This window comes from Schistocerca cancellata, chromosome 9, assembly GCF_023864275.1.
Source record: "Schistocerca cancellata isolate TAMUIC-IGC-003103 chromosome 9, iqSchCanc2.1, whole genome shotgun sequence".
NCBI classification, from domain to species: domain Eukaryota; kingdom Metazoa; phylum Arthropoda; class Insecta; order Orthoptera; family Acrididae; genus Schistocerca; species Schistocerca cancellata.
Window position 1 is genome coordinate 145,496,109 of NC_064634.1, and position 12,127 is coordinate 145,508,235.

Genomic DNA, 12,127 nt, shown 5'->3' on the forward strand with positions numbered 1-12,127 from the left:
ACCAGATCTGCATTCTCATAGTCACACTAGGGCCTACAAGCAGCTTTCTTACGCCACTGGCATAAGATTTGAATAGACATAATCTTTCAGATGTGGAAACATGCCTACTAACTTTTATTTATGCCGCACAATTCTTTCTTTGTGCTGTGATTTTTTTTATCCATCAGTTTATATTCAATACCTGATGACAGTATCAGTAAGACAAAGGATGTTAAATTGAAATAAGTCTCCACTAAATTTAATGAATTCTTCGAAATAGAAGCTGAATAAAAAATGGATCAGTAGGAGTAGCTCAATTGGATTTCATCCGATAAACATTGCACATGATAGTGCCCTCCTTTATATATCTTGCCAATCAGTCAAAGCCTTTGGGCTAATATGCAACAATAACACCAACTGATAAAAGTAAAATAATCACTTGATCGCCTATTATAGACCTATCTCCCTTCTTACTGTTTTCTCAAAACTTCTTGAAGAGACAGAATGTAGAACCACCTTTCTGACAATAATAGACTTTCAATGAAACCTTTTTTCTCCTGTAAAAATTGAACAGTCTAACTACACTATGCCAATCATAGCAATGCTATGACGTTAGTTGAGTAAGTGAAATTAACCCAATTGTATGGCATTGATGACCTGGAGTCCCAAGTCAGGGAAATTCGGCCCCTGAGTTGAAAGTCTTTTCAGTTGACGCCATACTAAGTGACTTGGTGATGATGAGGACAAAACAACACCTAGTCTCCGAGTGAAGAAAATCTCTGATCCAGCCGGGAACCGATCCTACACCAGCTGCATGTCAGTTAGACATGCTGACCACTCAATGAAGGCGGAGGACAGTTGATTAAGTATGTAGGTTGGTATTGAAAATAATCTGAATCTGTCTGTAAGTCTTATTTATCTAGCTGTGCAACCTCCCTATCTGTCCATGATTTCTATTTGTTGCTGATCGTAATCACAGGGATTAAGTGAAAGACGAGGGCTAATTATGCCTACCGGTACGACAGAAATCTAAGTCATAGTTAACTGTAATTGCCTAACATAGAAACAGTTGAAATATACGATATCTTAGTTTAGTTATGCACTTGACACATTTCTATTTTTCTATTGGAAAGCTTGTTTTCGGGAATGTCAATCGTTAATAATTTTAGATTCTACTGAAATAACAGTTTTTTTCTTTCTTTCAAATCATTTCTCCGTGGCTGGAAAGATTCATAACATGTGAGAAAAATACGCAAGTACCAGGTACTTCATCGGTCTAAGCATTATAAAGCCACAATTTTGCTTATAAAATAATGTTGATGTTAAAAACCAAAACCTCATATGGCATTATTACATTTAAAAACAGTTACTGAATATTTGTATTTAATTTTTAAAGCACAGTTCAAGTATGAATTATAATAAGTACCACATACGAAAAAGACCAAGTATTAGCATTCGATGGTGAGAGTTATAATACAATTATAAAGTCATTAGTTTTAGGTGAGACTGAAATATTTCATATCTAAAAACAGTTCCAGAAGTAACTATGTATGATAACATTAATTGTAAATGTAAATGAAATTATAACAAAGTGTGGAAACGTTTTTATTGGGAATAAGCTTATAGCCTGAACTTTATAGCAGATGTGAGCTCGTGTTTTTTAAATTTTTGTTTTTCGCTCTTTCTTTCAATCTTACAATATGGACAGTGACTGGATGAATTAAAAGCACGTTTTTGTCTAGAGTTGAGAATATTAGTATCATATTATTCAAAGAAAACCTTGGCCAGCAAATCCTGTAACCAAGTTAAGTATTACAGTTTGTACTGAACATTATTGACTCCACTGGCATGCAGTACTGAGATGTGATATTTGTGCCACAAAAAAATTTTGTAAAATTTTGAGGGAATGGGAATATTAAAATGAACAAGCTGGGAAGCTGTAAGGCAAATGCCCATTTCAGCAAGAGCAAACAGTGCCAGGGGAAGAGGGGGCGGGTGGAAGATATATTACCCAAGGATATCGACAAAAACACCAAAGAAATCAATTTAAAAAATAATGCGGACGCAATCAAACTCTCAGTAGGCTCAGTTCAGTTTGATCAATGCATAAAATCTCTCCACAACATCCAGAATAGTTCACAACATCTTGAACCAGTACTCTTTGAATCTGGATTGGCAGAATTCGGTCGAATTTGGCCCGCTAGTGTATCGTGACCTGCCACTGCCAACTTTAGTGATCAAACAATACATTACCCATGTGTACCATATACATTATGAAGGGATTGTTGTAGTGTGACATGCCAAAGTAGTAAGCACTTGTTTAATGCCAGCACTGAGGCCTGTGATAAAGACATGTCGCGGCATGTACGTCACAGCACGTGATACTGCAAGTCTTGCCAGCAGCCGCCTCCAGCGGTGAGCGAGTAACTACACACATCAAAAAAAGTTTTGCAGCAAACCGTTCCCCAGAACTCCAGAAGATAGAGGTTGACTGTGGATATTGTATCACAGACACAGTCCCTTTGACTGTTCAGACATATCACTAAACCCGCCCAAAGATATCAACAACCATGCATGACCAGCACCTATTAGACAGAGGGGGTCCGACAGCCAATCAGTTCCAGTCATTTCACCAGGAAGGAGGTACACGGCTTGTGTTGTCTGTAATTTAATCATGCCTACAAGGTCAATACTGCAGTTCGATTGTGCCTGCATTGTTACTATGTGCCAGGATGGACTCTCAGCAATAGAAGTGTCCAGGCGTCTCAGCGTGAACCAAAGTGATGTTGTTCAGACATGGAGGAGATACAGAGAGACAGGAACTGTTGATGGCATGCCTCGCTCAGGCTGCCCAAGGGCTACTACTGCAGTGGATGACCGCTACCTACAGATTATGGCTCAGAGGAACCCTCACAGCAACACCACCATGTTGAATAATGCTTTTTGTGCAGCCACAGGACATAATGTTATGACTCCAACTGTGCACAATAGGCTGCATGATGCACAGCTTCACTCCCAATGTCGATGGTGAGGTCCATCTTTGCAACTACGATACTATGCAGCGTGGTACAGATGGGCCCAACAACACGTCGAATGGGCTGCTCAGGATTGTCATCAGATTCTCTTCACCAATGAGTGTCGCGTATGCCTTCAACCAGATGTGTTTGGAGGCCACCTAGTCAGGGTTAACAAGTTAGACACACTGTCCCACGAGTGCAGCAGGGTGGAGGTTCCCTGCTGTTTTGGGGTGGCATTATGTGAGACCGATGTATGCTGCTGGTGGTCATGGAAGGTGTCACCTTGTGAATGACTTCCATCAGGATAATGTCATCACTCAACTTAAGTGGCTTGAATGTTCTCTAGACACGAACGCTATCGAACATGCCTGGGGTGATTGAAAAGGGCTGTTTATGGACATCGTGACCCACCAACTACTCTGAGGGATCTACACTGAACTGCCATTGAGGAGTGGGACAGTCTGGACCAACAGTGCCTTGATGAACTTGCATCAGTGCAAGAGGATGTGCTACTGGGTATTAGAGTTACCAGTGTGTACAGCAATCTGGACCACCACCTCTGGAGGTCTTTCTGTATGGTGGTACAACACGCAATGTGTGGTATTCATGAGCAATGAGCAATGAGCATGAGCAATGAGCAATTATGTTTGTGTTGATCTCTATTCCAATTTTCTGTACACATTACAGAACTCTCGGAACCGAGGTGATGCAAAACTTTTTTTGATACGTGTATTTTAGGCACGTGTAATAATCCCTAACTGCACATTTAAATGTATGCAAGCTCTTGACAGCAATGACAAAGTTAAGACCTTTAATGGATACCTTTTCGTTGACATATTGAGTTCTTGTGGGCTCTGCACAGAGCTGAGTGTTCATGAAGTATGGCAGACAAGCCCACTAGTGTGACGTCACATGTTACAAGTTTGTTGCTTGAGGGGGAGGGGGGGTCAATATTTTTGACGGGCTCCATGTCAGTGCTGTGTGGTGAAGCAGGGCTTGTACTTCCTGCACTGCCTCACATACCTTGGCACTACATGTGTTTGGAGTCTGTGGATATAGCTTGGTTCTTCCACTCACCGTACGGCCCTGAGAACATTCTGAACAAGTTGTAGATGAGTTTTACTATTTGAGCAGAAAAATTACTAACGATGGCTGAAGGAGAGAGAAATGTATTTTATGCTTGAACTAATTCTCACGGTTTATTGTCAAAAATACTTATTTATTTTAAAAGAATGGCATATGATAATTTACTGAAAGTAGTGTCCTTCAGCAGCTGCAACCTTTTCCCACTTTACTGTTTTAAGGTGATCTTGTCTTGGAGACAGTTTTCAAGATTGTTAAAAGCTGTGAAATTTTGTTCAGAAAGGCCACGCTGCATGGACCGAAGCAAATGGTTGGGAGGGGTGGTTGTTTGGTGAATAGCCAGCCAATGCGGCCAAGCGGTTCTAGACACTTCAGTCTGGAATCGCGCGATCGTTACGGTTGCACGTTCGAATCCTGCCTCCGGCATGGATGTGTGTGATGTCCTTAGGTTAGTTAGGTTTAAGTAGTTCTAAGTTCTAGGGGACTGATGACCTCAGCTGTTAAGACCCATAGTGCTCAGAGCCATTTGAACAAATTTTTTTTTCAACATTTGGTTTGTCACTGGTATGAAAGAAAATGACTTTGTCATGTCACTGAGAATGCAGGTGTTTGTCATTAAGTGCATAATTCAAATTGAGTAACAGTGCTTCATAGCCTTCAGCATTCACCGGGTGAGCCGGCTGCAACAGTTCATGGTACACCAAGCCAACCAAGAGGCACTTTGTCACTCATCTTAGAGTCGTTGTCTTTGAATAATCAAAAACAATATCTGCACGGTATTTCTGACTGAGCAAGTTCCTCACACGTTTCCACTAGAAATGATGTCTTTCCGCTGCAGATTTCTTGACATGAAGGCAGATGAGTAACACTTCCCACTAATATTGTTTTGTACGTACAAAACCCGATATGTTCAAGGCACTAAACACATACACTTTGAACTGTAGTGCTACAGCAGAATACAGACTATTACCCAAGCAGATAGTTGTGAGTGTTTAAAGTGCGACTTTAGGGATGTAGAGGTGCGCTGGCACTAGATGAGATCCACCCAGTGGATTGACGACGAGGATCGGCGTCCCAGCACAGACTGACAGAAGGTGGTTGTTATGCGGTTTCCCAATTCCGACTAGGTGAATACCGGGTCGGTACCCAAGTCTCGCCTAAGTTATATGATTCGCAAATATTTAGAAAAACTTTTGCCTTTATGCAAATGAATAGCGCTACAAGTATCAAGTTGGGGTACACACATTCCGTCCCTGGGAGTAACAGATAGGTGACAGGAAGGACATCTACATCTATTTCTACGCATGTACTCCGCAAACCACCATATGGTGCACAATGGAGGATATCCTGTTCCACTACTAGTCATATCATTTCCTGTCAGGGCGGGGGCTTGCCACGGTTCGCTCGGCTTCCCCAGTCGGAGGTTCGAGTCCTCCCTCAGGCATGGGGGCATGGGTGTGTGAGTTACCCTTAGCATAAGTTAGTTTAAGTTAGATTAAGTGGGCGTAAGCCTAGGGACTGATGACCTCAGCAGTTTGGTCCCATAGGAACTTACCACTTGCAAACAGAGCAGAGGAAAACAGCTATACTCATAAATTAAGGATAATGTTGATACATGGTGGGCGGTTTGCGGGTTTAAATCACCTTGGGGTATGACCATGCGGTGCATTTGACGTGCGGTCGTCGCACAGTTGCGCTGGCAGCAGTCCACGTATGCAGAGGTGTGTTGGTGCATGTCAGAATATGGTGGAGCGAGTAAGTGTGCAAACGTTTTCAGACATGATAATGGTGACTTTGTATTGAAAATGGGTCAAGAAACACATACTGATGACGTTATGAGAGGTAGAATACTAGGGCGAGTGGAGGGTGGTCAAACACAGCAGCTCGTAGCATGGGCCCACTGTGTGCCACAATGTGTGATCTCAAGATTATGGCAACGATTCCAGCAGACAGGAAATGTGTCCAGGTGCAACAGTACGGGACGTCCACAGTGTACAACACCACAAGAAGACTGATATCTCACCATCAGTGCCCGCAGATGGCCACGGAGTACTGCAAGGATCCTTGCTCAGGAACTTACCGCAGCCACTGGAGCAGTTGTTTCCAGACACACGGTCTACAGACGACTGAACAGACATGGTTTATTCGCCCAGAAACCTGAAAGGTGCATTCCACTGACGCCTGGTCACAGGAGAGCCCGTAAAGCCTGGTGTCAAGAATAGAGTACATGGTCATTGGAACAGTGGTCCCAGATTATGTTCACGGACGAGTCCAGGTATAGTCTGAACAGTGATTCTCGCCGGGTTTTCATCTAGCGTGACTAGGAACCAGATACCAACACCTTAATGTCCTTAATGGACCTGTGTGGAGGTCGTGGTTTGATGGTGTGGGGTGGGATTATGATTGGTGCACATATACCTCTGCATGTCTTTGACAGAGGAACTGTAACAGGTCAGGTGTATCGGGACGTCATTTTGCGCCTTTTCATGGGTGCAGTGGGTCCCACCTTCCTCCTGATGGATGATAACGCACGGCCCCACCGAGATGCCATCGTGGAGGAGTACCTTGAAACAGAAGAGATCAGGTGAATGGAGTGGCCTGCCTGTTCTCCAGACCTAAACCCCATCAAGCACGTATGGGATGCTCTCGGTCGACGTGTCGCTGCACGTCTTCTAACCCCTACGACACTTCAGGAGCTCCGACAGGTACTGGTGTAAGAATGGGAGGCTATACCCCAGCTGCTGCTCGACCACCCGATCCAGCATATGCCAACCCGTTGTGCGGCCTATGTACGTGTGCATGGTGATCATATCCCATGTTGATGTCGGGGTACATGTGCAGGAAACAGTGGCGTTTTGTAGTACATGTGTTTCGGGACGGTTTTCTCAACTTATCACAAATACCGTGGACTGACAGATCTGTGTCGTGTGTGTTCCCTATGTGCCTATTCTATTAGCGCCAGTTTTGTGTAGCGCCACGTTGTGAGGCACCACATTCCGCAATTATCCTTAATGTATGAGCATGAGTGTATATGCCGCCATATGAGCCCTGACTTCTGGTAGTATATCTCCGTTATCCTTATGCGATTTGTACACTGAGGTGACTAAAGTCATGGGACAGCGATTCCCACATATACAGATGGCGGTAATATCGCACGCGCAAGGTATAAAAAGGGCAGGGCATTGGCACAGCTGTGATTTGTATTCAGGTGATTCATATGAAGAGGTTCCCGATGTAATTATGGCCGCACGACGGTAACCAACAGATTTTGAGCGCGGAACGGTAGTTACAGCAGGACGCATGGGACATTCAGTTCGGAAATCGTTAGAGAATTCAACATTCCGAGATCCACAGTGTGAGGAGCGTGCTGAGAATTCCAAATTCTAGGCATTATCTCTCACCACGGACCACACAGTGGCCGACGGCCTTCACTTAACGACCGAGACGGCGTTTGCGTAGAGTTATCAGTGCTAACACACAAGCAACACTGCGTGAAATAACCGCAGGAATCAATGCGGGACGTACGACGGATGTAGCCGTTAGGACAGTGTGGCGAGATTTAGCCATAATGGACTATGGCAGCAGACGACCGACGTGAGTGTCTTTCCTAACAGCGCCGTATCTCCTGCAACGACTCTCCTGAGTTCGTGACCATAACGGTTGCCCGTAGACAACTGGAAAATCGTGGCCTGGTCAGATGAGTCCCGATTTCAGTCGGTAAGAGCTAATGGTAGGATTTGAGTGTGGTACAGACCCTACAGAGCCATGGACCCAAGTTGCATTGCGCAATTTGGTGGAGCTATATAATGGTGTGGGCTGCGTTTAGATGGAATGGACTAGGTCCTCTGGTTCAACTGAACCTATCATTTTGGTAAACATTTTTGGAATACAGTGATAAATAGATTATTATGTTTTGACTGAAGTTCAGTCTTGATCATACCATTTATGTTTCAATGACATATGTAACCGGTTTCGGTTATTTTTACATAACCATCATCAGACCTGTGGATTAATTTTAGGAAATACTAGAAACCAATCTTTAAATAAAATGGAAGTGTCTAATGACGTCAAAAATTTTTTAACAAGATAAAATAAAATTAATTATGGGTATAATTAATTAATTTTATTTTATCTTGTTAAAAACAAATTTGACGTCATTAGACACTTCCATTTTATTTAAAGATTGGTTTCTAGTATTTCCTAAAATTAATCCACAGGTCTGATGATGGTTATGTAAAAATAACCGAAACCGGTTACATATGTCATTGAAACATAAATGGTGTGATCAAGACTGAACTTAAGTCAAAATATATGAACCTATCATTGACTGGAAATGGTTATGTTTGGCTACTTGGAGACCATATGCAGCCCTCTATGCACTTCATTTTTATGGAAGTTAATCTACCACGTCAGGGACATCATAGTTCATGACTGGTCTGAATAATATACTGGAAAATTTGAGCGAGTGATTTGGCCACACAGGTCACCCGACATAAATCCCATCGTACATTTATGGAACGTAATCGAGAGTTTAGTGCATGTAAAAAATGCTACACCAGCAACACGTTCTCAGTTATAGACGGCTATAGAGGCAGCATGGCTCCATATTTCTGCAGGGGACTTCGAACGACTTTTTGAGTCCAGGTCACGTCAAGCTGTTGCACTACGCCGGGAAAAAGGAAGTCCGACACGACATTAGAAGGCGTCCCATGACTTTTGTCACCTCAATGTGTTGGCAGCAGTAGAATAGTTCTCGTTGCCAAAAAATAATTTGAATACGAGCATCGGGCCACCCCTTAAATTTGTTGGTTGTTGCGGTCTTTACCCCAAAGACTGGTTTGATGCAGGTCTCCATGCTACTCTATTCTGTGCAAGCCTCTTCATCTCCGAGTAACTACTGCAACCCACATCCCTCTGAATCTGCTTACTTGTTTCCCTTTACCACCTCCCTCCACCAAGCTGCCTTTCAATACTAAATTGGTGATCCTTGATGTCTCAGAATGTCTTCTACCAACCTTCCCTTGAATTAACAACTGCAAAATGCGTTAATAACCATGCCTACCCTGCTAAGATGCGGTACAAAGGCACATGGAAAAGAAAAGAAGAATACAGAATATTAGAAGGGTAGCTCATATAACTAATGAAAACGTACAGAATCGAAAGGAGGAAAACAGAAATTTGTCGCGTAACTTCAGTAAAGAAAGGAACTATTTCATAAGATACAGACAGGGGGAGAGGGGGGGGAGGGGGGATTATCAGTTTGGTTATGAAGGGACATGTGGGAGATGAGAATTGCAGAGAGGGAACAAGAATCTGTTACAGGAAGAAAAGCGCACGACGCTTGGAACTGTTTATGATTGTGTTCGTTATATCTGTGATGCTTGATTGTTTCACCGAATTTCATCATCATACACACAGCTATCTTGGCTCCGTACAGACAAGGGCTGTCTACGCTGTCTGCCGTATCTCTCCTCAATCTTAAAGTTCTTGTCTGAACAGCATGGCAGAAACACCAATTCACATGAGAACAAAATCTGTTCTGTTCCACTCCATCGTTAATCCACCTTCTCGAAGATCTTGTCAGTAAGAGAAACCAGACTCTGGAATAACCTCCTGCATTATATTAGCGAACTGAATAACATCTCCAGCTTCAGAAAACAGTTAATGAGGTGGACACTAAAGCAACAATAAGGATTGCCATTGTCCCAGCACACATTCGTTACCCTAGTGCATCGTTCTTTCCAACCATATATTTCTCTTTTCCCAGCATTGTTACGATGCAGTCTCCTTAAATTTCCGTCTTCCCTTTTTTCTCAGTAATCTTAGCCGATGCAGTTTCCTTAAATTTCGTTTTGTCAGAATTTGCTGTCTCAGAAAACATCTCTCTTGTGCTCCTATAGATTCTGTTTATATCGGCCACTATCGTTATACCTATTATTGTCATGAATATTATTTTACTGTAGCTATTTATTCAAGGCAAGGGGTCCTAATATCGTCCCAGCACCTAATTATGTTCTCCTGGAATCCTCGGTTTCCACAGCTGGTAACAAATGTTAAGCTGCGTGATGTCTGTCCATTGTATTGTTGAGAGAGTTTTTTGAGTGTGTGGCGTGTAGCTTACATGTATGAAGGATTTTTTTTTGTGAGTTAGGCCTAGCGCAGCCTCCAGTCCCTGTGTGTTAGCATGGATTTGTGTTCAAATATTGCACCGCATTTCAGTCGTGCATTGTAGTTTCCGGTGTGTAACAGTTATAGTTCAAAATTTCGCCCCTTTGCGGCCCCTAGTTTCGTCCCGGGGACGAAGTTTGAAACTGTCATCAAAAACTGATTTTATTTCCCATTTATAAACATTACTTTACTTTTTTGATTTGGGAAAAAGCAAGGGCAGAGAAACTGATTTGTGGCACGAAGTGTTTAGTTTGTTTTCACGAAACACACTATTTATCTGCACATATGGTACACGTCTCTGGAAGGCTGAAAATATTTGAAAATATTATTTATTCATGACATTCAAGTGAATCATGTTAGTGAAACTATCTGGCAATGTTAGACAGGAAAAATATATTTAAATTAATTGTATTTAAGAGAATTTTTATGGAGGATGATATTACGATTCTTTTTTTTCCCGGTTGAAATGGCTCTGAGCACTATGGGACTTAACTGCTGTGGTCATCAGTCCCCTAGAACTTAGAACTACTTAAACCTAACTAACCTAAGAACATCACACACATCCATGCTCGAGGCAGGATTCGAACCTGAGACCGTAGCGGTCGCGCGGCTCCAGACTGTAGTGCCTAGAACCGCTCGGTCACTCCGGCCGGCCTATATTTCCCGTTTTTCAACTCTAACGTTTATGTCAATTACTGGCTTTCGTATTTTGCGATAATTTAACTGTAACTTGCCCTCAAGTGGAGCATAAATTCATAAATATGTATAACAATTTGTAGCATTTTCCGAAAACTTTCAGGACTTATACCGGTCCTAACGTACAAAGGTGACAAAATCTGGGCCCTCTATGTAAAGAGCACTGCTAGTATTAACTTTATTAGTTCATAGCCGGTATTATTTACTCACATTGCCACTTGTGACTCTCAAATCATTTTAAGACTATTTGTCATATTAAAATATTTATTTCTTCGGAAAGTTTGACGTCAGTAAAGTACTATATATGTGAAACTGTGGTCCTGTGTAAGAGAGGAACTGCAATTTTCATCTCCCACACGTCCTTTTATAACCAAATTGATCGTCCCCCCTAGACCCCCCCCCCCCCCCTTGGCTGTGTCTTATCAACTAGTTCCTTTCTTTACTGAAGTTACACGACAAATTTCTTTTTTCCTCATTTCGATTCTGTACCTTTTCATTAGTTATTTGATTTACCCTTCTAATAGTCTGTATTCTTCTTTTCTTTTCCTTGTGCCTTTTTACCGCATCTTCGGAAGCTGGCTGAAACCCGAAGTAGAAACCTCTCATATATTTAGCGAATCATGGGACGTAATCGGAAAGACAGATTAGACGCCATAGGAGGGGCAGAGGTCATCGCAGCTGAAAAAGTTTTTGGCTCCATCGAGGTCGAAATTGAGTGCGACAGTGAAATTATCTAGTCGCGTATAACAGGTCCAAGTGAAACCAAGTTGCTCGTTGATTGTTTTTATCGGCCACATGATTCCGCTGTGACAGTTCTAGAGCCATTCAAAAATTTTATGGTCATTAGCGCGTAAATACCCAGATCATGCAATACTACAGAGACTTTAAGCTACCGATTATAGACTGGGGCGTCTATGGATTCATTGCAGGGGACACACACAGATAGTCTTGCGAAGTACTTTTCAACACTTTTACGAAAACTGTCTTGAACAGCTAGTTCGACAGCCAAAATGGAAATATCTTAGACTTGTAGCTACAAACAGGCCGGACTTTATCGATTGCGTCAGTACAGAGAGAGGGGTTAGTGACTATGATGTCATGATAGCGACTATGGTTACGAAAATGAATAAATCATTCAAGAAGGTTAGGAGAGTGCTTCTGGTATATAGGACAGAATCACTTGT